Source organism: Gobius niger, assembly GCF_951799975.1.
Source record: "Gobius niger genome assembly, chromosome: 22".
Taxonomy (NCBI): Eukaryota; Metazoa; Chordata; class Actinopteri; order Gobiiformes; family Gobiidae; genus Gobius; species Gobius niger.
Window position 1 is genome coordinate 8,219,331 of NC_136873.1, and position 24,296 is coordinate 8,243,626.

The 24,296-nt window shown below is 41.2% G+C and overlaps 1 pseudogene across 1 annotated transcript; it reads right to left on the minus strand.

The window, feature by feature from the left end:
• Window positions 1-3,822: 3,822 nt before the first annotated feature.
• LOC306981673 (myosin heavy chain, fast skeletal muscle-like) lies at window positions 3,823-12,880 on the minus strand (annotated as a pseudogene). Its single transcript, XR_013794311.1, has 34 exons — window positions 12,860-12,880; window positions 12,565-12,793; window positions 12,327-12,470; window positions 11,534-11,690; window positions 11,422-11,449; window positions 11,224-11,344; window positions 11,052-11,144; window positions 10,913-10,976; window positions 10,608-10,706; window positions 10,411-10,514; window positions 9,776-9,914; window positions 9,551-9,669; window positions 9,320-9,469; window positions 9,071-9,241; window positions 8,701-9,001; window positions 8,553-8,632; window positions 8,393-8,480; window positions 8,166-8,283; window positions 7,966-8,089; window positions 7,755-7,891; window positions 7,430-7,685; window positions 7,104-7,346; window positions 6,702-6,878; window positions 6,483-6,628; window positions 6,320-6,410; window positions 5,845-6,234; window positions 5,640-5,766; window positions 5,451-5,569; window positions 5,172-5,368; window positions 4,900-5,083; window positions 4,656-4,821; window positions 4,443-4,567; window positions 4,036-4,344; window positions 3,823-3,961 (listed from the first exon to the last, which is right to left on the minus strand). The product of XR_013794311.1 is annotated as a myosin heavy chain, fast skeletal muscle-like (transcript).
• Window positions 12,881-24,296: the final 11,416 nt, after the last annotated feature.

Sequence of the window (24,296 nt, forward strand, 5' to 3'; positions counted from 1 at the left end):
TATGACATTTATTTTTCATTTTTGCAGATATATAGTTGAATATATGGAAAAGAAAAAGCTAAAGCCCAACACACTCATATTCCTTTGTTCCTCATCATGTCAGCTTTCTGTGTTCTAAATTTCATTAATCTGTGACTCTGTATGTGACCACAGCACCACTTTGGATAGAATCACAAAGTTCCATTTGAAGCCTGTCCCGTTAAAGTGTTTTTTGGGGTCCCACAGCCGAACGGGGCCGAGTTGCAATGGGGGGTCCCCACTGGTAATGACCCAGGATATACTCTATTGAAAGATACTAGTTTGGAAAAGGTAGCAAAAATGTGCCTGAGGAGGGGGTCTGGCTCCCGGTCTATAGGGCATGGCAGTAGCAAAGACGGGCTAGAGCCTCCAAACAGCAGTTATTCAGGCAAGAGCCCCTTCCAAGCGTCTGGTGTGGAAGGTTGATGATGTGATGCAGCGTCAGAGCAGCTAAAGCTACGCGTGTGTTTCTTTGTTCTTCCCCAAATCACTTGGAATAATTTTGCCTATATAAGTCGGTAAGTAATAACATTTCTAATTATACATCATACATTTTGCTAGTCGTACATCAAGCTCTGCCAATTTATGGAATTATTGGTAGAAGAAGTGAGGAGACAGGAGAGACAACAGACCAGGCGATTGACTATGGGTACATCCAATAGGTTGCGTTCATGTAACGTCACAACATTCTAAAGAGCCTATGGTTTAAAATTGAGGTGGAGTAACTGACGGTAACTATGGTAACTGTGGTAACTGACAAAATGCATATTTTGATGTGTTTGTTTTTTGGCTCATATCTCAGTCATTACTGGAGGAATCAACATGAAACTGTCACAAAGTTCATTGTCTCCTCTGTCAGCACATATGAACTAATGTCCAATTATTTTCTCCGGAAAACGTCAAAAAGTGGTGACAATATGCGAAAACTTGACTGTGATGTTGTCCAATAGAAAGGACTTTCAGACATAAAAATAATATCACAGGTTTGTGAATGCAATCACGATCATGAGGAAAACATTTGTCAATTTTCGTTTTGAAGATTTCTTACAAAAACTGTATTTCTCCCATAGAGTTTTATTGGCCCCGCCCTCCATCTGACATTATGACATCATCACATTCTAAATGTGAACCACCTATTAACCAGCAGCATCATCAGCAAGGTGACTTCTACCACCTTGTGGCCGAGCTGAGGGTTGACAGCCTAAGACTCCACCAATAATATAGGATGAGTGCTGAGCAAATGGTTCACCTACTCTCCTATATTGGACCAGAAATGTACAGGCAGAGCACCAACTACAGGGCTGCAATTGAGCCAAAACAAAGACTTGCTGTTGCTTTGAGGTAAGCAGGAATACACACAAACATGCATACAAGAACATTTTTATTGCAATGTAAAGAATAAACTTCTGAAAACTTTTTTTTTTTTTAAATGACATCCATTTCAAAAGGTAAGGCAAGGCAACTTTATTTATACCGCGCATTTCGTACACAAGGCAACTCAATGCGCCTGTACTAAGGTACTTCTGTCAAACTGAAACATAACACATGCCATGAGACATAAATTATATCCATTTTTTTTTTCTTACTATGTTTTACAAATCCTGAAAGGTACTGTGCTCAGTTGCGCCACTTAAAAAAAGCATACAAAATTGTGCTAATAAATCCGCGAAAGAGCGAGGCCGTGAAAGGTGAACCGCGTTATAGCGGGACGACTGTATTACGAAAATGTCCCATTGTGTAGGGGTTGAAAAATAGAATTTGGTTCAGGGTTAATAGGTTGTCGGACCAATGACATGGCACCATAGGGAAAATACATTCAGCAGGCTAATGGAATGTGAAAAGTATATCGGAGCAGCCTCTACTTCTGCAAACTGTCCACATGCGTAAGGATCGGAGGAAGCTTCTCGTTTTTATTTCTATGACTGCCTCTGTTGGTTTACTCTGAAGTCATCGCAATAGGTTTTGAGAGATTTCCCATCTTGCCTGAGAATGTTTGTGAGTGAATTCAGTTTGTGTGTGTTGATTTTGCCGTGTGGCTGCACACCACACACTACGACCAAACTGTTACATGTTTTGTTTCCATGTGTGGTGTCTGTAAGGTTTGAGAAATCTGTCCACACTTTTAAATCTTGCCATGTGTTGCCTAGTGACATCTGTCTCTCTTTTGCTTTGCGCTTAAGTAACACGCTGGGTTAAAAAGACTGGAGGCACTGAATAGTAAAGCAATCTAGCAGAAAAAGTTGATCAGCTTTTCTTTCCAGAATCAAGTGTTTCTGAAGGCCAGCACTGGGACCTGCTCCTATGAGCTGAGTCTGGTGTTAAGTCTTGTGCAACAGCCTTTGTGTTTAGTAGTTTTTCTTCAAAATGATCAATGCTGATGATTTATTGTATGTTTTTTCTTATATCTGATTAAGTACAAAAAACAAAGAGGATTTTATATCGGCTTTATTGAAGTTTTACACAGAGCTACTTAAGTGGTCATATTTTATGAACATTTAACAGCTTCATTTAGAAATAGACGGTTACTCAGCAGATTCACCCTGGAGAAAAAGTACATCCAATCGATTTTTATTCACTTTCTGTTATAGACATTTTTTGTAAATCCTTACCTTTCCGGCATCACGGCTCTTGACTCTGAGCTTGTTGACCTGGGACTCTGCGATATCAGCACGCTCCTGAGCTTCTTCAAGTTCATGCTGAACCTTCCTGAGCCTGGACATGTGAGTGTTGGCTTGTTCCTCCTGAAAATGTTGAACGTTGATTTGTAAACATCCATAAACAACATGCCATATGAAGTTTCTTTCTTTCTTTTTTTCACAACTCACAGACTCCTCAGATTGTCTCTTGTAAGCCTTGACTTTGAGCTGCAGTTTGTCCACCAGATCCTGGAGTCTGGTCATGTTCTTCTTGTCCTCCTCCGTCTATGCATGAGTATATAGGAAAGGTCGCGAAAAAATGATGCATGTTGTAATTTAAAAAGTGTGATTGTAGTATTGAAGCTCTGCAACAGTTTACTGGTAATGAATACTGCCTGAATGGTACAGTGCAAAGGATGAGTGGGAGAAAATAACTTCCCCAAGTCGAGTGAGAACTTACCTGGTAGGTCAGCTCCTTGACTCTCCGCTCATATTTACGGACTCCTTTAACAGCATCAGCTCCACGCCTCTGCTCACCTTCAACTTCCGACTCCAACTCACGCACCTTTTAATAAGAAGGGTTATGATAATCATCTTCATAAATGCAATTCTAGAGTCATATTTCAGCAGACACTCACCCTGGACTCCAGTTTCTGGAGTTGCTTCTTGCCTCCCTTCATGGCCAGGTTCTCAGCCTCATCCAGACGGTGCTGCAGGTCCTTGACAGTGACCTCCAGGTTCTTCTTCATCCTCTCCAGATGAGAGCTGGTGTCCTGCTCCTTCTTCAGCTCCTCAGCCATCATGGCGGCCTGAAATGTTTCCACAGTAAGTTCATACTGCCATAAACAGTGTACTGTTGTACAGTGTACTCTGCTGTTGGACATGCGAGCTCACATCAGTGATGGCCTTTTTGGCTTTCTCTTCAGCATTTCTTGCTTCCTGAACTGAGTCATCCACTTCACCCTGAACCTGGACCAGATCAGACTCCAGCTTCTTCTTGGTGTTCATAAGACTGGTGTTCTGTTAGAATAATGATAAAAATAGTTTGTGTATTTACATGTATTTTGCACCATACTTTCTCACAGTAATTGTTCTTTCCAAACCTGAGAGTGAAGCAGTCCAACACGCTCGCTAGCATCCACCAGCTCTTGCTCAGCCACTTTACGTGCTCTCTCTGTCTGCTCCAGGGCAGCTCTCAGCTCCTCAATCTCGGCCATCATCAGGCCATTTCTGCGCTCCACCATGGCGACCTGCTCCTTCATGTCTTCTTGTCCTCTGACGGCATCATCAAGGTGCAGTTGGGCATCCTGACCACAGAGAAACATTGTATGAAAATATTCTCCAGCATAATCTTTAATTGAACTTGCATCAGTTCTCTGACCTTGAGCTGGCCCTGGACGTTCCTGAGCTGTTTAATGGATTCAGCTGCCTGTCTGTTGGCGTGGCTCAACTGAATCTCCATCTCGTTCAGGTCTCCCTCCATCTTTTTCTTGATTCTCAGAGCATCATTCCTGCTCCTGACCTCAGAATCCAGGGTGCTCTGCATGGAGTCAATGATCCTCTGGCTGTTCCTCTTGATCTGCTCCATCTCCTCGTCCTTCTCTGACAGCTTCCTGTCAATCTCCCCTTTGACCTGGTTCAACTCCAGTTGGACACGTAGAATCTTGGCCTCTTCATGTTCCAGTGTGCCCTAGAAGTGCCATTGTACTTGTGTTATCATTCATTCCTATATGGAAATAACACTTGCAATTGCCTATATAACACATTTCTCTAATGATGAAATGTTACCTCAGCTTCCTCGAGGGCAGTCTGGATTTCAGATTTTTCACATTCTACTGTCTTCTTGGACTTCTCCAGCTCATGAATGCTCTTTCCAGTCTCTCCGATCTGCTCAGTCAAGTCAGAGATCTCCTCTGAATAGGAAACAAGCATCAACCTTGCTTACTGTGCAGCTACAATGATAGTATAGTGTTGTATATCCCAAAATGTCGGTGTACATACGCTGCAGGTTCTTGTTCTCTCTCTTCATGGTCTCCAGATGATCCAGGGCCTCCTCATAAGAGTTCTTCATCTTAAAAAGTTCAGTGCTCAGAGACCGAGCCTCTTTCTGGGCTCCCTCCAGTTCAGCTTGGCCCTCCTCATACTTCTGCTTCCACTCTGAGAGGACCTGGAAATATTAGATTCGAGTTTACATGAATGAGAGAAAACATCCATCTGTTTTTGTGTGTTTTAATTAATTTTTTACTTTGTCAAAGTTCCTCTGCTTCTTGTCCAGATTGGCAGCCAGAGCATTAGCTCTCTCCACATCAATCATAAGGTCCTCCACCTCACCCTGCAGCCTCTGTTTGGTCTTCTCCAAAGATGCACACTTTGAGTTCACAGCCTCAATGGATTCCTCAGCGTCCTGCAGGCGCTGGGCCAGTTTTTTCCTGTGATGAAGGAAATAGAGACACAAAGAGAATCAACTTAAGATAACTATGATCATTAGAGTTCTACTAAAAGAATCATTCTACTTACTTGGACTCCTCCAGCTCCTCAGTGCGCTGAATGGCATCGGTCTCATATTTAGATCTCCACTGAGCCACTTCACTGTTGGCCTTGGACATTCCTCTCTGGAGCTCAGCCTTGGCCTCCTGCTCCTCCTCAAACTGCTCCCTGAGCAGATCACAGTCGTGACGGGCAGACTGGACTCCATGAGCCAGGGCATTCTTGGCCTGTAAACATTAATAATCAGTGTACAGCAGTCATTTGAAGATATCTTTGAGCTTACTGGCTAAGTGATAAGATTGTTCATACCTTGACTTCTTCCTCAACGTGTCTCTTCAGCTCTTCAATCTGCTGAGTGAAAGCCTGCTTGCCTCTGGTCAGCTGAGAAACAAGAGCTTCCTTCTCCTCAATTTGACGAGAGAACTCGCCTGTAATTGCAGCCTCATTTAGTTCATCGATGGGCTTTAAAACTAAAACACTTTCAGTTTAAGACCATACCATTCTCTGTCTGGAGCCTGGCCCTCTGTGCACTTGAGTCATTCAGCTGGCGGACATTCTCATCGTTTTTGGTCTTGAGCTCACTCAACTGATCCTCAAGAGTTCTGCACATTTTCTCCAGATTGCCCTGTCAGGATACAATGTTTTAAGTTTCACTATAGTGACAAGAGTCCATTTTTTAAAATCACAGAGAGGAGCAGTTTACCTTAGACTTAGCCACACCCTCCATGTTGCTGGAGAGATCATCAATTTCCATTTTGTACTCGCTCTTCTCCTTCTCCAGCTTCTGCTTGACACGCTGGAGGTTGTCGATCTGCTCTCCCAGCTCAGCAACACTGTCGGCCTGCTTCTTGCGCAGAGCTGAAGCCGTGGCCTCATGCTGCAGAGTGGACTCTTCAAGATCACGACGAAGCTTCTGGAATTCAGCCTCACGTTTCTTGTTCAACTCAATCTGAGAAGCTGTGGCTCCACCAGCTTCCTCGAGTCGTTCACTGATCTCCTCGAGTTCTCTGGAGAGGTCTGCTCTCTGCTTCTCCACCTTTGCACGAGCTGCTCTCTCAGCCTCGATCTCCTCCTCCAGCTCCTCAATGCGAGCCTACATTTCATCACAGACCATAGGATCAACATGTTTCCTCGTGTGAACCAAAACACTGTCAAACTGAAGCAGCACCACTTATTACCTGAAGCTCTTTGATCTTCTTCTGAAGCTGGGCACCAAGAGACTGCTCATCCTCAATCTTGCTGAGCAGCTGACTGGTCTCAAAGTCCTTCCTAAAAGAAAGTACAACTTTCTCATTTTTGTGTTATTAAACAAAAGACCATTTGATTAAATGTAAGAAATACTTTTTGATCTTCTCATCAGATTGCTGCTTGTCATTTTCCAGGTCCATGACTGATTCCTGGGCCAGTTTCAGGTCTCCCTCCAGCTTCCTTTTGGCTCTCTCAAGGTCCATGCGGAGCTTCTTCTCTTGCTCCAGAGAACCCTCAAGCTATCAAACATTGTAATGTTTTAATAATTGAGATAATAGTATAATAGTTTTGACTATACTTTGACAGCCTCACATCATCGACTTGCTGTTCCAGCTTGGTCTTGGCCTTGGTCAGAGTGTTGACTTTGTCTTCCTCTGCCTGGAGGTCATCCAGAGTTTGCTGGTGGGACTCTTGGAGGGCTTTCTTCTCTTTGGTCAGCTTGGCAATAGCCTCATCTTGAGAGGCCATCTCCTCTGTAAGATTTTTGACCTGAAACAGCATTGACATATTTTCACTTTTTGAAACAATTTTACTGTAAGAGCATTTCGTTATCATGTCATAATTCTTCAATTTAACCTGCTCTGTTTACATCTATGTTTGTTCATTTCACATATTTAGTTCATTCAAAAATGGCATTAATACATTTACAACAAAACTGCCAAGCCAGTGCAGTTTGAATGAAAAGGAGCGTTTTAAATATACAGACAAACAAACCTTGTTCTCAGTGGCATGTTTCTCTTTCTCCACTTTAGCCAAGGTGAGCTCCAAGTCGTCGATGTCTTTCTTCAGCTCAGAGCATTCATCCTCCAGCTTCCTCTTCTTTGCAGTCAGCTCAGCATTGATTTCCTCCTCATCCTCCAGTCTCTCAGTTGTCTCTTTGAGTTTGGCTTCAAATTGGATTTTGCTTTTGATGAGGCCCTCACACCTCTCCTCTGCATCAGAGAGGTTTTCACCCTCCTATATAAGATGCATAAAGATGAACATGTTAGGTTCTCACAGAGGTTTTCTTTGAAATTACTATTGTTTCATTTCTTGCTGACCGATGCCACTTGCAGCTGCAGATCATTCTTCTCCTGCAGGAGGGAAACCATTTTCTCCTCCAGCTCCTTCTTCTTTGCCAGAGCAGCTGCCAGGTCAGTCTTCATCTTGTCATAGTTCTCCTTCATTTGCTGGAGCTCCTTCTCGGTCTCAGCGCTCTGCAGGAGAGGCTTGATCTTGAAATACAGCTTCAGCCATGGCCAGTTTTTGACATTCATGAAGGAGCGAATATTGTACTGGATGGTGTAGAGAGATTCTCTGTAAGCAGAAAAGAATTGATCAATACTTCATGGACATTATGAATTCTTTAGTGGAATTTATCTGTACCTTCTCTCCATCATCTTGACAAAGACCTTCCTCATAACATAGCCTCTGCAGAGAGCCTGAGTCATGGTCACCAGCGAAGCCAGTTTCTCATCTCTCATCTCCTCCAGCTGACCCAGCAGACCAGCTTTGAAGAACACCTATTACAACATTGAGTGATGAAACATTGGTAAATAATGATAAATCACAATAACAGCTTAAACTGAATATAGACCTTGGTGTGTCCAAACATGTACTGAGTGTGGTCCACATCAATGGAGCCAAGCAGCTTCTCTGCAGCTTTCTTGTTGTCGATGAACTGTCCCTCAGGGATGACACTGGCATTCAATACTTTGTATCTGAGAAAGTTGTTGTTTTAATAATACGTTCTTTCTTTTTGCTTTCAACCTCTTCAATTTGAAATGTAAAAAGTACCTCTGCTTGAAGTCACCGTAGAGGACTCTGCTGGGGAAACCCTTTCTGCAGATTCTGATGCCCTCCAGCACACCATTACACCTCAGCTGGTGGATGACCAGGAAGTTCTCCATAAGACCTGAAGTTGAATGTATAATACTTTTATTATTAAAATGATGTTCATAGATCACACAGATCACCTACGACCCCTCTTTCTTTTTTTTTTTTTTTTTTAAAGGGATACTTGCCTGGGGTTTTAGTTTCATTGGGAATCAAGCAACGCACAAAGTGAGGGTGAGTGCTCCTCAGGTTGGTCATCAGCTTGCCCAAGTTCTCCTGATGATCATAATATAAGGAATTATGGCACATTTCCTTGATGTCATATCACATTAAAGGTCAAAAACATACTCTGAAGAGGGCAGACACAGTCTGGAAGGAACCACCCTTCTTCTTGCCACCCTTCTTGCCACTAGCAGCAGCAGCCTCAGCTAAAAAAATACAATTTGATTATTTTTCTGTGTCATATCATGTTCCAATTTGTAAGAGATGCACTTACCTTCTCCATGGGTGGCATACAGGAGAACCAAGAGTTTGTTTGCAGACTTCTGGTAGAGCTGAATAACTGAGTCGTTCAGAGGGTCCTTGTTCTTGTCCAGCCAGCCAGTGACATTGTAGTCGACTGTGCCAGCGTAGTGGACCAGGGAGAAGTGAGCCTCAGCCTTGCCTTTGCCTGGTTTAGGTTTCTCAAAGGCTTTGTTCTTGCCCAGATGCTGGTCATGCAGCTTGTTCTTGAATGTTGTATCAGAGGCCTTGGGGAACATGCACTCCTCCTCAAGGATGGCAAAGATTCCCATTGGCTGTCAAGAATTATCTTATGTTAATGAAATGCATACTTTTTTATTCATGTTACAAATGTTTCAGATTACCTTCTCAATAAGCTCAATGCAGGCCGCCAAGTCCATACCAAAGTCAATGAACTCCCACTGAATGCCCTCTTTCTTGTACTCCTCTTGCTCCAGGACAAACATGGTGTGGTTGAAAAACTGTTGCAGTTTCTCGTTGGTGAAGTTGATGCAGAGCTGCTCCAAGCTGTTGTACTACAAATCAAAGGTAAACTACTATTGCGCTTCATAGCAATAGTGAGTAAGCCTGTTTCATGTTAGTGATAAACTTACATCAAAGATCTCAAATCCAGCAATATCCAGCACTCCAATGTAGTAGTTTCTTGGCTGCTTCGTGTCCAACATCTCATTGATGCGGATAACCATCCACAAGAACATTTTCTCATAGACAGACTTGCACAGAGCACTGACAGAATTGTTGACCTTGACATAAGAAGAAAGTAATAAATCACAAAAGTAGAGGATGTAGTGATATTATATTTGTGTATTTCAGTAATGCTTTACCTGTGGGACGGTTTGACCTTTGGTCACCATCTCATTTCCGACTTTGACTCTTGGGTAGCACAATGCTTTGAGCATGTCCGCCGAGTTTATGCCAAAGAGGTAGCAGATCTTGTCAGCCACTGAAAAAGGTTAAATAAATTAGGTTAAATATTGGTTAAACAGGTTTAAACATAGGATATTCTAACCTTCCATTAAGAACTGTCATATAGATCTTATTTTAATTACCCTCAGTGCCGTCAGGCTCAGCCTGCTCCTCGCGCTGTTTCTGCTTGAATTTCAAACTGCCGTGATGCATCACAGCACCAGTCAGCTTGTAGATGTTAATCTTCTCCTCGGCATTGAAGCCCAAGATATCAATGGCAGTCTGAACAAAGATTGAGCAACATTTATATCTTCTTTACCGTTGTTAACTCTATGCACAAGCAAACAAAAAATGTGGAATGTGTATGGAAAATAACTCTGATTAAAGCCTACTGCACACCACTCTGCACGGCCACATGGTGGTGCTGCTGCACCAAAGCTAATGTTGTGTAAGTAACACACAACAATGCTCTCAGGATTCTATTGAAAGTCCCTCGCTGAACAAGTGCCAGTCAGCTGTTCATGCAGAATAATGTGACCACATTAAACGCATCTAAAGAAATGTTGCATATAAAGTTAAGATGAGACTCATGGACTCACAAAATGAAATGATAACTGTTCTTATGAGCCCTGACCAGAGCAGTATCATGTCCAGGTGCTTTGGAGACACTGGAGAAATTGCTTATACGGACTATAGTGTGGTATTGTCTGCATTTCCTCAGCCTGTCTGTTTTCAGTGGTTGATTGATTGTCATGTTGAGTTGTATTTTCTCCTTTACATCAGTTGCAATGAACTCCTCCACATCATCGATGCTCTTGACAGTAATTTCACCCTGGCTGATCATCGGATAGTCGTAAGGGTTGGTGGTGATCAAAAGGGCCTCTGACGGACAAATGTTGAAAAACTCAGTTTAAGTACAGTGTTTTAGACAGTAACCTCTGTACTAAACATGTGGCATTATGTGACATGACATACCCAGCACGTGAGGCTGGTGGCCTGTCATGAGCTGGTAGAAGATGTGGTAGCTCCTCTCAGCCGACAGCTGGAAGGTCACACGGGACTTCTCCAGCAGGTCTGTGCGGAGAAACATTACAATAAACTAACTATTTGAGTTAGTATCCCCATTACAGTTGTTGTTTTTTGTAATATAAATAAGTTTTATAGTAAAAACAGACGAAAAAATCTAAGTACCATTTATTTTCCCTGTTTTTAATATTAGTGCAATAACAACATATGAAGTCACTCTTTCTTGAACACACATTTGCTCGTTTTAAACTTACATGTTTCAATATCAGCTGAAGCGAGCTTGCCAGTGGTGCCAAAATGAATCCTGATGAATTTACCCTGAATTTAAAAGAAATGTTGATGAACTCCTGTGGTTTGAATGTGTACTTTAGTGTGACATGTGTATATACTCACGAAACGAGAGGAGTTGTCGTTCCTCACAGTTTTGGCATTACCGTAAGCCTCCAGCAGAGGGTTGGCAGCGACAATCTGATCCTCAAGAGATCCCTGAAATGGAGAAGTTTGGGTGCAACATTACCCCCCTCATAACTGATGTATTTGTCTGTCTGTATTTGACAGGGTTTACCTGGATTTTGCTGCCAGCACCAGGTGCAGGGGCACCCTTTTTAGCTCCAAGTGCTGCAATTGTTGCAAAGTACTGGATGACACGCTTGGTGTTGACAGTTTTTCCGGCACCGGATTCTCCGCTGGTTTAGGACAAGCATATTTTAAAGCAACTGATACCTTTTCAATTATTCTTATTATCTGTGCCTTCTCTACTTACGTAATCAGAACAGACTGGTTCTCACGATCTGAAACATTCATTTGAAATATTTCATATTAATGTTTATAATATTTATGCATTTTTTTTCTTTTTTTCACGTGTTGTGTCTCACCAGTGCTCATGAACTGATAGGCATTGTCAGAGATGGAGAAGATGTGGGGTGGGGCCTCAATCCTCTTCTTGCCTCTGTAGGCTCCTACACAGGTTGCATCGTACACGGGAAGCCACTTGTAGGGGTTCACCACGACGCAGAACAGCCCAGAGTAGGTCTGAAGCAAAGCAAGTTTATTTAGAGAGCTCTGTTCAAACATAAGGCAAATCACAATTAAATTACAAGAAAGCAAATCAAAGCAATGAAACATCAACACGTGTTTTTTCCTGACTCTGGGAACCACCAGGAGACCCCTCCCTGAAGTTCTCAGGGCTTGAGACGGTTCATACGGCTCTAACATGTCAGAGATGTACTTTGGTGCTAAACCATGAAAACACTTGTAACAAGCAGAGCTGTTTTAAATTCTATCCTCTGAGCGACAGGAAGCCAGTGCAGAGACCGTGTTTAAGGCAAAAATCTTGTCCCATAGAAAGCAAATTTCTAGTTTATATATCCGCCAGCTTTCATAAGAAGTTTGCCTTACTCCCTCAGCCATGTTGACAAGATTGTCGTCGCTGTAGTAATAATAAAAAAAATATTTAAAAGTCTTTGTTCACTTAAAAGAAGAGAATAAAATCCCATCCAAGACATATGCCAAAAATGATTAAAAAGAGAATATAGAGGCGAGCAACAGCAGCAAACTGAGACACGTCTTTACTCTTGAGAAGCAGGAAGTAGTAAGAATAAAAGACACAAGTAATGAGTGTGTGGTTCTATTACTCTCTGTGGATCTACTGTAGAAGATTAAACTTACGTAGATCATCCATGAGGCATAACGCTCTTTGAGGTTATACAACACAGACGGCTCGTTGAGGTGGGTCATCATGGCCATGTCCTCCATCTTGTCATACTTGGGAGGGTTTCTGGCGTGGATGTCGTCCTCTTTGACAACGACAGTCTAAAGACGGCACATTTGCATTATTATACATCACTCGTTCAAAATTGTTGAACTCAAAATATGAATTCTATTTTTGAAATATATAGAAACGTGCCTTTGCACCGGCTCCTTCAATCTCACATGTGGCTTTACCACCCTCTCTTTTGGTGACTTTACATTTGAGGTACATCTCAGCCTCGTCGATACAAAAGAAGGCCGTTTTGGCATCGAAGGGGGAGGTTTGGGCCTCAATCCTCTCCCTCTCTGGCTTCCGGAGGTAAACAGCCGCCGGGCCATACTGCTCCATCTCCGCGTCCGTGCTCATGGTGGCACGTAGGTTGTGTCTGCACAATTATTCATACGTCAACAAAACAAATTCTGTTTCATAAAAATGTTCAATCTAATGGTACCTTTTCTACTACAGAAGAAATGAGGTTCTGGGCCGGGTAGATGTCAGCTGGCTGTGTGACATTAAGATGAAAAAACATTATTATTTATTACAAAATATTAAGCATTAAAACAAACAAGGCTGTCCATTTTTATAGAAAAAGATAATGGTTCATTTGCAAAAACAGAAAAGTACCAGTGAAAAATATCAAGGTATGCTTTGTTTGTCTTTGTGTAGAAGCCTTTACTTCCCGTCAGAGTGGTCTCTAGGACGCTCCAGGGTCAACTATTTGGAAGGTTTTCACTGCTGACGGACCCTCTGTTGTATAGGCCGCCGTGATGGAAAGTACAGGCGCCATGCTGACCACTCATACAGCTCGGTCACTACAAGGTCAAATACGCACGAAAACCAACTTTTTTCCCTTGCATACAAAGTTGCATAATGCAACTTTAAGTAAAAGTAAACTAAGAAAACTTCAGTTACTTGAGTACTGTGAGCAACTGTTTTAGAGAAAAAGTCTGATCATGTGGAAATTTTGATCTTGTGAAGACATTTCCAAGAAAATGGCAGAATAACTAAATAATTCTAAAGAATAAAGAGCACAAGAAAACTTGTATTGAAAATACAATCGATGTATTAAAATTACAATAGATGAAGCTTTTGTCGCTTAAATATTTACTCACAATGGAAAAAGAAACAATTATTTTTACTCAGTAGGAAACAGATACTGTGTGTGCATGTGAGTGGGTGTGCACGTGCGTGTGAGTGGGTGTGCACGTGCGTGTGAATGAGGATGTTGAATCTGATCTCAAGGCAAATCAAATCTACCAGTACAAATAAAATAACCTTGAAAATGAAGGATTTATCTGTTATTGCAAATGAACTTGTTCAGTGTCTAATGGGAACAGCTGTAAATGTATAGACCGTCCTTCGCTTTTTTTTAATGTCTAACCTAAATATAGCAATAAACTATTTTCTTTTCTTTTTTTTCTTCAAAATACTCAGCATCTCACTTAAATAAAATGTCATAAACAAGCACCAATATTGAAAACCATCAATGATAACATAAGTCACATAAAGCTCCGTGTGTTCACTCACCTGCCTTAGATGCCTGTCAGTTAAGAGCCCAAGTCCTTTGCAGTGGTTTTATACAGACATCATCTGCCCCATCAGCAACTGAGGTCCATTTAATTTGGTCAGGAATCCTGCACACCACGTTGCTTCATAGTGATACATTACAGCATCATCAGCAATCAGGTTTTATTTTACTTACTGAATGTGTACTTTTTCTGTGTCTTTGCTTTACCTTTGTTTATATCATTACTTCTCAATTCAATACAGAACACACACATGTACATTGCCTTTATTGGGATATATAAATGTAATAATGTGCATTTATATATTTCATAAATAATAAAATACTGTAGATAGAAGTGTGTAACATTTTCACTGTAATCTTTTTTGCTTTGAAATACTTAAGCTGCTTAGCATCTTCAGTATGTAAAGTTATAAAATAAGTAAATGGATTTGGATCACAGTGAACAAAGTTAAAATAATCCATCCTAATGAAATACAAACTTGGCTCCCGCTCGATCCAATTTTCCTGCCAGCAATGTTCAAATATGGATGAGAATCAAAATGCCAGTGTGTAGTTACATGACAGGCAAATATCTGGAATAAAATTCACCCATCTACTTTCCTTTGAGAGCAATAACAGAATGCTAATAAAAAGACTAAGTTTTCTCCACAGGATTGTTTATGAAAGGGATTCCTCTCTAAGCCTGGCCATGTCAGCTCACCCGTCTATTAGATTCAACTATGTGGTTGCACTGACTATTTATTTGTCGTCATGCCAGCATATCAAATGATATCGCTCTGGACCAAAATAAATTGGGTAAACAGAATGGTAGAGAGCTGTTTCTTTTTCAATGTTATGTTCATTAGAACTAAAGCTTGCTATAAACTGTAATTTTAGTATTGCTGACAAAGCCTTTTGGATGATAGGAAACTTTGGACAATTCAACGACAGAGTACTCCTGTCTGTCTGAGAGCCTACACTGACTTTATAAATATACTTCCCAAACCATGACCTAAACAGGAGCAATGTCTCTTTCTTGTTGTGTCAGCTACAAGGCCATGACCGACCAGAGGGGCTCATCCTTTGACTTATGAAAGCAGATTCATTTCCAAAGTGAGCTAGAAAAATAAAAATCTATTGATATGACATGTAAATGAAGTTTCCTACTTAAAATCTGCTCAACTACTCAAATGTATTTTAGAAGAAAATGGTTTGACCCCACGCACGTACGTGGTTCCGCAGCGGGAAAAGTCCATATGTCAATCTAGCACACTGTTGTTGTTGATATCAGGCCCATTAACGGGAAAACCAGGAAAAAGAAGAAAAAAGAAAAAGAGAGGAAGACCGTAGAGGGGAACGGGAATATATGATAAAGTTCTTAAAAGGGACAGACAGCACCACCGGTGCTTGACTTGGCTGTGGAATCCGATGATGGCATTTGCGGTAAGTAAACAAATTGCAGTTTTTTGATTTGTTGCCAGAGCCTAACTTTAGTCTGATTGTGACCCGAATGTAGCTGCGCGGAGAGCAGGTGATATTATAGTGGCTTAACCGGAAGAAACCCAGAGGTAACCGACGCAGACACGGGGTGAACATGCTAACTCCGCACAGAAAGGCCCCGTCCAGCTGGGGATCGAACCCGGCACTAGTACATTCCCGTGCTGCCCGCGGAGGGGATAAAAAAGTAAAGGAGGGAGGGAGAGGAGCCGTGGGCAGAGCGTGAACAGACTCTGGTCTAGGTTTGAGTCTGAGGCTCCGCGTTCACGGCAAAGTTTTAAAACATACTTTGTAATGTAACGAGTTATAATACAAAACATCCATCAATGAAACGGCAGCGACAGTCACAGTCAGCCTTCATATGATGCTGTTGTTGTTTTAATGTGAGGCTTATCTTTTCCAGAAAAAGACAAAAGAAATGTATGTGCGGAGAGGAAGAAGTCAGACGTCATGGAGAGAGAAGAGAGAACAAATGAAAAGAGAACACCATTATCAGAGGAGGCTAAAAACTGGCCCTCAGATGCAGAAGGTAGGGCCTTCTCCAACTATTCAAGCTATGCAACATCCCATAATGGTAGGGGAAAAATGAAAGGGACTGGCATACAGTGACTTTAAACACAACCCGTTTTATTGTGCATTAGACTGCTCTGGTGAACTCTTCAGCCCAGGATGCAAGTATCAGGACACGCTCGATCGCTTGGGAATAAAACCTTCATTGTCAAGGATTTCTTCAGGTCCCACGTTGGTGAGTCCGGTTTGTTCTCTGAACTTTTACCGTCTGCATTCTTCAATTCCCCGAGGTTTTCGGGGTGTGGAGGAGGAATTGCGACTATGTAAAGAAATGTATAAGTGTAAGCAGTTAACGCTTCCCTCTACATATGCAAGCTTTGGTCTTTGTACCTTTGACTTTTCTCGCCCCGTTCCAATCCTGTGTGCAAGCGTTTTTAAACCTCCTAAATACAATAAGGATTGTATCAGTGACTTTTCTGACTTCCTTGCTGGCGCTAGATCAAAATATGACAAGCTATTAATTGTTGGCGACTTCAATATCCATGTCAACTGTCCTGAAAAGCCGTTGTCAAAGGACTTCTTCAACTTAAATTTGGTACAGCGCGTGTCGGGCCCTACGCAAGAGCGTGGACACACTCTTGACCTCAGTTTAACTCTGTCTGTCCAAAATCTTGACTTACTTGATGCTGTGTTCTCCAACCATATGCCTTTGATTTTTGACATTAAATTGCTGTGCAGCCGCTTTTTATATTGTTGACCATGGGATCCTCCTCCTCCCGGTTAGAGCACTGCGTGTGGATTCGTGTTTCAGCCTTTGGCTGGTTCAGATCATGGGAGGTCTTTTTGTGTTGGTCTTGGAGAATTTGTTTCTTCCTCGGCCCCATTATCATGTGGGGTACCCTAAAACAGCAAAGGTCCAAGAATGGATCCTTGTGGTACAAGTAGTAGAAGTAGTAACCGCAGATACTTGTTTTGATCTGACGTGGTCTCAGACAAGTGGAGAAAATCCAGAGAGAATGGCCAAACGTAAGGAAAACTACAGGCAACTTACACTTGACCAGGTTTTGGTTTTCAGTGGTTTTCGTAGTAATGGTGGAAAACGGGGATCAAGGAGGCAGACCTAAAAAAAAAAGCCCCTGATAAGCATGCTAGAAATGCTAACACCAAGCCCACATCCGGACCTACATGCTTCTGTTTTATAGAAGGAAACCACTGTTCAGATGTTTGAGATGTCAATAAAGTAAAAGATAATAGCATCAAAGTCACTGTCATAAACCAGCATTTTCAAACCTATTTTCTATGGACGATTACTAAAGAATGGAGCGAACAAAACTTTATTTTTTTGATGAAAGAAGGGAGACTAATCTTTCTTTCTTGGACCTTTGCTGTTTTCCCTCCATCCTGAGGAAATACGACATTGCGTTCTATTTTTACGCTGAGGAGTCAACTTTATTTACCCCTAAAGAAAAACAACCCACAGGCAATCAAACCTCTCTTAGACTGCATACACAAAAATCTTGGATGAATAGGGGAACTAAATAATTTAGTGATATCAATTTGAAAGTGTTGCTGTATATTTCTGACATAAATGAGAAAATAATGCAAATTTTGTGGGAAAAAAAAGAAAAAAAAAAAGGAAAGAAAATGGATCAAGCCAGATTGTTTTATTTGATCATTTACTAGTAGATATATTCGCTTCAAAGATGTACTCAGAGGGATTTTGGATCTGTTTTTTTTTTCTTTCAATAAACTAGTCATAGAACATACCTTGTAGTTTGGAGTCTCCCTGTAGTGTCTCTCCTTATCTTGAATAGATCATTTTTTGATGAGTAGAGGATGAAATTATATATATAGTTGACAGTTGAAATTTGCAGTTGGCAAATCCAGACAGATGCTACATGTTGTTTCCAGTTGATTACAATATTCATTTCAAATTGTGAGAATTGTGTCATTGCTCATGAAGTTTTTGCTGTTTTTGCTATACCTTTTTTGACATTTAGAACATTTTTGGACTGTGTATCATTGTTTGACGAGATGGATGCTGTTGGCATGGCAACATAGTCCCAAGTCCCAACATCTTCTTGCCCCAGCATGTCTGTCGACTGCCCTGTATTTAGTAAGTATCATGCATTGTTATTGTTGTTTTTATTGTTTTTTTTTCTAATTTTTATTCTGGTTCTTCATTTTTTAGTATATTGCATATTGTTTTTTCTTTTTTATCATGCCTGTTGTTGCTCATTCATGGATGGCGACTACACATTGAAACATTACATTATTGTACAACATAGATGGTGAAAATATGAATTTCTCAAAAGTTGACCTTCAATAGTTGCTGAATATTCAAAAAATAATAATATTTCCTGTCCATTTCTGAGCTAAGATGTTGGTGAAGTGTCGCTCTGCTGTTTTGGCCGTGTCCAGTTGCTTCAATGGTATGCTGCAGGACTATACTGAAGGACAGTAGCAGCCGAAGACGGGCCGGCTGTTGGCGGGTACTGATTGGCTGAGAATTGTCAGCCGACAAAAATAACTCTCTTAACCTTCGTAAAAGGTCATTCTGATGTTACAGTACAAGTACAAGTAGTAGAAGTAAAAGTCAGCTTTGTTTTGAATTAAAACAATTGTACTTTCTCTATGTGACGAACCCTGTTTTGGAGTCTGTGGATCAGAGGATTATTATTGATGGCTAAATTTGTTGTTCAATATTTCACCCCCAACGTCCACGTTACTCGTCTGTACAGGATCTCGTGTAAAGTGCGCTGAATAGTGGAACGATGCACAGTGACCTCATCTGCAGCAGGATGATGTTGTAGGTCTGTGGGTTGACGTGACTTTTCTCACCATCCTGTTGCCGCTCTTCAGAGAAGATACAAAGAGTAGAAACACTTACAATTGGCCTCCTTAAATACCCTTTCCCTGTGTATGGAGGTCAAGGGTCACTGAGGTTAACAATCTAAAATTGAGTTCTAATGATTGGTGTCAAAGGTGTTGAAATAAATACAATGGCAAGGGTGCCTACATTTATGCACATGCACAACTTTATTTCACTTCCCAAATGTCACTGTTTGTCTCCTATATGATATATTTAACTGAAATTTCTTATTCAGACAACCAATGATAAATAGAGGAAAATCATTTACAGGGGTGCCCAAACTTTTGCATCCCACTGTATACCATGCTGAATAGGCTACTTGATAAGTACTTGAGTGCTTTATTGTCATTTTACAAACGCACAACGAAATAGTGTTCAGGTGTCAGTCCTGAGCTGCTGCGGGGAAACTGTAGCACTCGGAAGAAACTTGTTTGTCCCTTTTTTGTTTCCTGTTGCTCCTCCACTGACGCCTCCACTGTGCTGCAGGTGTGGGGGCTCTTGGTGCCTCTTCAGTGTCTCAGAAGAAGACATTTGTAGGTCTCAAATGGGTTTACCTGATAAGTTAGCTTTTGTTTACCTTTTAAAAGCTGTTTCTTCAGGACCATTTTGGACTCAAATCCACCAAATCTCCACAAAAACACCGCAAAGGCGTACAAAAGTATCCAGAAAAACAATGTGGAACACAGAAACCACAATACAGTTTGCAGAAAGAGGTAAAAAAAAAAAAATTAAGCTGTAACAGGAGAGAGGGATGTTGCTTCCTATTTTCACATCGCCATGACATCGCTGGGTAGATCGGAAAAATGCATTAGGCCTTAGGCAACTCACCAGAAAGGATCTGGCCCCACTTCTCCTGGTCGGATGTTGTGGGAGCCCAGTAGCTCTTTAGGCTGGTCTCGCATCTGTGTCCGGTAACCGTCGTGATCTCTGGTTTGCAGGCCGGCTTTTGACAGTAGCTGCACAGCTGTTCTGCGCAGGCTGTGGTTGGTGTAGTGCCTCGAAAGTGCAGCTGCCTTGCTGATGTTTGACATCATTTGTCCAAGTGCATTATGTCCCATGGGCTCCCTGGAATACTAGATGTTCTGCAGGTTGAGGGTCTCCTGTAGCTTTCTCAGAGGGTGTATCTGAGAAAGCTATGAATATTTCCCCAAAAATAGATGTTTAAATATCGATACGGGTGCTATATCGGGGGATCGATATTTTTCAACACCCCTACTCAGCAATAATGCACCTGCGATACATCTGTTGCATTGGATCCCTGGGGTCTTTGTGTTCAGATAGCCCTATAGACCTGTGGGTTACAGATGCACAACGTAAAGTAAGGAATGCCAAATTAACAATTTCAGGTTGTATTACAGCATGAGGTCTAATTTTTTTGTGCTGAATTAAAAGACACATTTTGTTTTAAAAACAGGCAAGATCAGCACAACAAAGTTTGGAACAAAAGCCATTTCATATTTCTGAGGTAAAATCTCCTTCGTGTGAATGTGTTTGAAAAAGGTTCATACTGTCTTCTTCGTTGAAACTATTATAGATTGTTGTTTTAGTCAGACAGAAGGTTTGTTTATCTGCTATAGTTTCGATCACTTGCAGTAATCTTCCTCAGAAGAGTCACCTGGTGGTGAAAGTGTTGTAGACGCCGGCGCGTACGCCTTCTCCCGTGCTGTCTGTCCTGGAGGAGGCGTCAGAGGGGTTTTACCTACTGAGGAAGATCACAAGAAGTGATTGAATTGAGTAAAGCAGGTAAACAAACCTCTTACTAAAAGATCGATCTATAATAGAATAGAATGTGGCCTAGTTTACATGGACTTATTAAGGTTAATGTGGCCAACATAACCTCCATCATCCTGTCAATGTTCTGAACAAAACCACTCTTTTCAACACATTATTAAGACATTAAAGTGCAGATGTAACATAGTTAGGGAGAGGCAGATGAAAGGGACGCCCCAGAGCTGAAAACATTGAGAACCACTGCCCTAGATATCTTGAAATAAATATTAATCTAACTCTGATTACAGACCTTTACATGGTTCGGTACGGACTGTGGAAAAGATATCAGATTTCTGACCCATCTTGGGACTCGATTACTGCTCACTCTGACATTAAACATTTTAGTTTAATGTCAGAGTCAAAGTGTAAAAGTAGAAAGGCATCTGCTATGTGAGGTTCATGTGTCAGTCAGAGCTGATGCTCGGTTATACTTAAGGAGCAATTCTCGGCGCTTGGACTTGATTTTTCATTTTTTACCATCTGCTGGACCTGTCTGAGGAGAGCACTTTTAAATGTGCTTATTGAACTGTAAGTTTGTAGTAATGTTTCTACTTTTTACGCTTGGCTGATTATGGAATAAATCATGCTAGAAGATGCTAAACTGTCTTGATGTGATTTGTACAAAGTGTCAATAATCAAATGATATAATTTATATTCTTGTGTTCTTTATATTCTTTTGATTAGTGACAGCAGAAGATAATGCTAACCCTGTTTACTTCTACATTTAATATTGTAATTCTTGGTTTAATAGTTGATAGAAAGTCACGTGTGTTTAAGGTTAAGGTTAAAGGTACAAAGGCAAACAAGTAAGAGATATTTTGTAAGTTTGCAAAGTGAGGTGAGAGTGAGTGGACTTTGATAGTCAACAAATCCCTCCCCCTGCTCCTGATTGGACCAGAAAGATACTCCTAGAACAGAATTTTCAAAAGTAAACTATTAAGCTCCCCCTCCCCTCCTGATTGGACCTGACAGGCCGGTTCACAGGAAGGCTCGTCCCATTGCTGATTTCAGACACTAAGCAGAAGGTGCCCTCACTTTGACCAAAGGGAGAGACAGAAATAAAATAAAATAAAGTTGATGAAGTCCTTACCTCTCCATCATCACGGCTCTTGACTCTGAGCTTGTTGACATAGGCCGATATCCACACGCTCTGGAGCTTCTTCAACTTCATGCTGAACCTTCCTGAGCCTGGACATACTCCTCCTGCAAGATTTATGTCAAAACAATAATCCAACCCGTTCAATAACATGTCATGAATGTGTGATATATGGTGTTGTAGTATTGATTTGAATTGGCATACAGCCTCCTCTGCTCGTCTCTTTAAGCTGCAGCTTGTCCACCACATCCTGGAGTCTGGTCACATTCTTCTTGTCCTCTTCAGTCTGTAAAAGAAAACACATGTGTCACAATAAATAAATACCTTATTCTCACACCACAGAGCTGATTATCGACATTAATTGGAAGTTTATGTATCACTCATGAAAACATACCTTACTTGGGCTACCAAGTAATACAATTATGGAGAGAAACTTACAACCATTAACTAATACTATAAAAGAAGATCTCAAGAGATGGTCAGCCTCGCCATTGTCTCTGTGGGGCAACAATCAAGGGAAACAATCAAGATGAATATTCTCCTAACAATCCTCTCACCTTTCTCTTCTGTGCCTCTTAACATACCTATGTCTTGGTTTGATGATGTTAAGAAAACGTTTTGTTCCTTTTTATGGAAAGAGAAAACCGCCCAAATAAGCTTAAAGAAATTATCTTTGCAAAGAGACCAAGGAGGTCTCGGTATCCCAGATATCTTTAATTATTATATTGCATTCAATGCTAGATATTGTCTGATTTAGAGCTGCAAGAGGGCACGGGAGGACGGAAGTTGGGATTGGCTGGAGGAACAATTATTGAAAGAAAATCATGTATCCTTTTCACTACCATCACTATGGCACCACCCATACCTACACGCCAAACTGGATAACCCTATTATGCGACTGACTTGTAAAACTATAAAGAAAGTGCACCAGAAAATGAGTAATGCAAATATATGGCATTATATGACTATTACAGCAGCAGAGAATCCTTTAACAAATAAGATGTGGAAACAGCATAATTACTACACTACAAATCTCATCAAGGCTCATTGTTGTCCTTCAAGAAGCTGGCTAGCAAATATAGCCTATGTACAAATGCCTTTCTGCAATATGCCCAAATTAGTCCATGGGCCAAACCCCAAAATCTGGCAAATCGGTACCGAAAAGGTGGCAAAGGCTATCGTTGATTTTTAAGTAGGTCCATGTCTGAGGTTTATATTTTTGTATGATAGCCTTTTCAGAGTTACAGCTTTATCATAGTTTTCAGCTGTTGAAGTGAACCAACGCCATGTCAAAAAAGTCGCCTTTGACACTGGTCCATATTTTGGTTGAGGCCATTTCCAGCCCATTAGATACTGATTTACACCATTGTATTTGGTATCATTGTAAAGAAGACGTTTTCATGTTTCATTTGAGCCCAAATGTACTACACTGTGACTATTACCATGGTAACCATAGCTCCTCAAACTCAAACCTGAGGACATTTTTTCACCATTTTCATAAAAACAGTTTTACTATGTTTAACGCTGTTTCTTCAAAGAACATCACAGAGACAAATGTTTGATACTGGGAAACTCTCTAGACTCTGAGGATTCAGGAAATGTATTACATTTCAGAACTTTCTCAACTTAAGGCTTCACTGTGAGCCACGAAGTAAAAGAATGTCCACCTCACATGAGCCTCTCCCATTGAAATAAGCCTATATCTGCCATTCTAAGGTTGGAACAGCTGGTGAGACTTTCTGTCCAGGAAAGGCCAATGCAACTCAATCACTTTCACTCATTCACTACTGAAACCACATAATTCTACATTGGTAATTGGCAAATAAATAAAGTTTCTAGCAATATAACATTGCAGACACCATTGTCTTTTGCTTCCAGAGAGTTGTGCAGTCGAATGGCCCTCGGGACAAATACAAAAGGGGGTTAACTATTGCTAGATTTTGAGCCAAAAGCTAGGTTAGAAGTACCAAGGTGTTCTACCATACTAGAAGTGGATTCTACAGAAAATTGACTCAGGGGACATGAAACAAAAAGAAGAACATGCAAACTCTATGCAGAAAGGTCCCACATGGCCTGGGATATCCAACCCAGGAATGTCTTGCTGTGAGGTGACAGCTAGACATTCAGTCACTCTTGAATCCCCTTGTACAAAAAACATTATGCTGATAGAAAAGGGTGAAGGGAATACCTTTATGTCCAAGAAGTTGTGGAAATTTTAAGTTTAGCTACCGCTTAAACACAGCCACAGTTCTGTGTCCTGCATAACTCCTGCAGCTGAGGGAGATCTGGGAGAGCTATCTCCCAGAGACACAAACTGTAGTTGGTTAGACAGTTGGTTATGCAAGAACCAAGCTTTTCCTGCAACAGTTGACAATGGCGACCTGTGGCCAATAGCAATGTTATGTTTTCTTCCAACCAGACTCTGCGACTGTGAAGGGGCAAGGGAGAAGTGGGGGTGAATTACGGCAGTACAGACTGGAACCACAGCAGGACCGGCTTTACATCTTTTTCTCTCAGACACGGACAGTGGTTAGCTCAAGTTTTTTGTTTGATCTGATAGAGCTTATAGAAGCCCATAACACTAAAGGAAGAACATGAGGCAGCACGATGTAAGCTAGGAAAATAATGTGGGTCTT